General features: G+C 40.0%; 1 non-coding gene across 1 annotated transcript; it reads left to right on the top strand.

Moving 5' to 3' along the window:
• The first annotated feature begins 830 nt into the window (after positions 1-830).
• On the top strand, positions 831-938 carry LOC112085883. Its single transcript, XR_002899165.1, has one exon. It is a non-coding gene; the product is annotated as a small nucleolar RNA R71 (small nucleolar RNA).
• Positions 939-1,564: the final 626 nt, after the last annotated feature.

Raw genomic sequence — 1,564 nt, forward strand, 5'->3', positions numbered from 1 at the left:
ACTCCTAAGTGTGATAGCTTTCACATGATCGGAGAGATCTGCTTCACTTGAGTTCTCGAAAAAATTTTCACTTGGCTCCTCTTCAGAATTTTCTATGTTTCTAGAATTGGTTTTGATCATCAGGCTAAGGAGGGTGGAAAATTTTTCATTGAAATCCCTTTGCATCGTGTTTAGGTCAGATCTAAGATCACTAATCTCTTGAGACCTAGATTTTTCAAGCTCTAGAATCTTTTCGTTTAGGTTTTCAGCTTCAGAAGAGGGAAAACTAGGATATGGAACAGGATTAGATTGAATAGCCAAGATTGGTTCGGAAGATGGTTTCCAGTCAAGCTCAGAAGACAATTTCCCGCGGTCAGAAGGCTCCGCGGTGAAACGAGTCTTGGCTGCGGTCAGAACCAGCACGACCGCGGTGAAAGCTTGCTTGGCTGCGGTCCGGATGAATGGACCCGCGGTGATCAGAAACGAATGGAAAATCTTGAATTTGATAGACTTCTGCAGTGTTAACCATCCCTTGATCATAAGAATCCATTGGGTTGTCCCAGCCATCAAAGTTACACGTATTGTGTACCTTATTTGGTTGTTGCAATCCAAGATGACTCATTATGTGATGAAGACACTTTATAACTTCCGAGATCTCTTCTTTCTTCTCAGGAATTGCAGAATTACTAAAAGTTACTTGATTTCGGATGCTGTTTGCGAAATTGTTGATGAAAGCATGAGCATCTTCTACAGATCTAGTTGAGAAGTCTCCATTACTTGATGTGTCGAAAGAGTGTCGTAACTCTAGAGTTATACCGCGATAGAAGATACCCAGCAGGTATTCCTCGATATATCCATGGTGTGGACAATCTCTTTGGTATTCCCTAAATCTTTCCCAAGTATCTAAAAGATCTTCATCTTCTTTTTGTTTATAAGTTCTTATCTTGCTCCTTAAGAGATTTGAACGATTTCTAGTGTCAAAACAATTTAGGGAATGATTTTAGTGAAGCAGGTGGCAAAGATTTTAGCCATTTGCTGGCATTGTCTTTCAAAGAGAATGGGAAAAGACTACACTTGTGGTAATCCCCATTTGCTGTAATGGTTGCACATAATTCTTCGAACGTCTCGATATGGTCTATCGGGTTTTCGAATGAATAACCATAGAATTTATTTTGTTGAACTAAATGGATATAAGGTACCTTGATGTCGGTTTTGCCATCCTCTGGTAAGGCTGGTTGAATAGCTCTTCGATCTCCCAAGAATTTCTCGAGTGAATCAAAACTTCCAATAAGTTCTTCATCATCTTCATGTTTTGCCGATCCGACTAGCTCATTGTCATCATAGATCGGTTCTTCAAACTCATCATCAGTCAGGTCATCATTGCTTGGATCACCATCCACACGATATGGTGGATCACCAAGAGTTCCGGGAACATGTTCCCGGTCTTTCATCTCAGAGAAACCTGAAAAATTCAAAAGAAAAAGTAAAAATAAACAAGTGTTCTAATGGATTTAAGCTGGGATTCGCAACGAAACAAATCAAAGTCCCCGGCAATAGCGCCAAAAACTTGATTGCAATTTGTAAA

This window comes from Eutrema salsugineum, unplaced genomic scaffold, assembly GCF_000478725.1.
Source record: "Eutrema salsugineum unplaced genomic scaffold, Eutsalg1_0 scaffold_3, whole genome shotgun sequence".
Taxonomy (NCBI): Eukaryota; Viridiplantae; Streptophyta; class Magnoliopsida; order Brassicales; family Brassicaceae; genus Eutrema; species Eutrema salsugineum.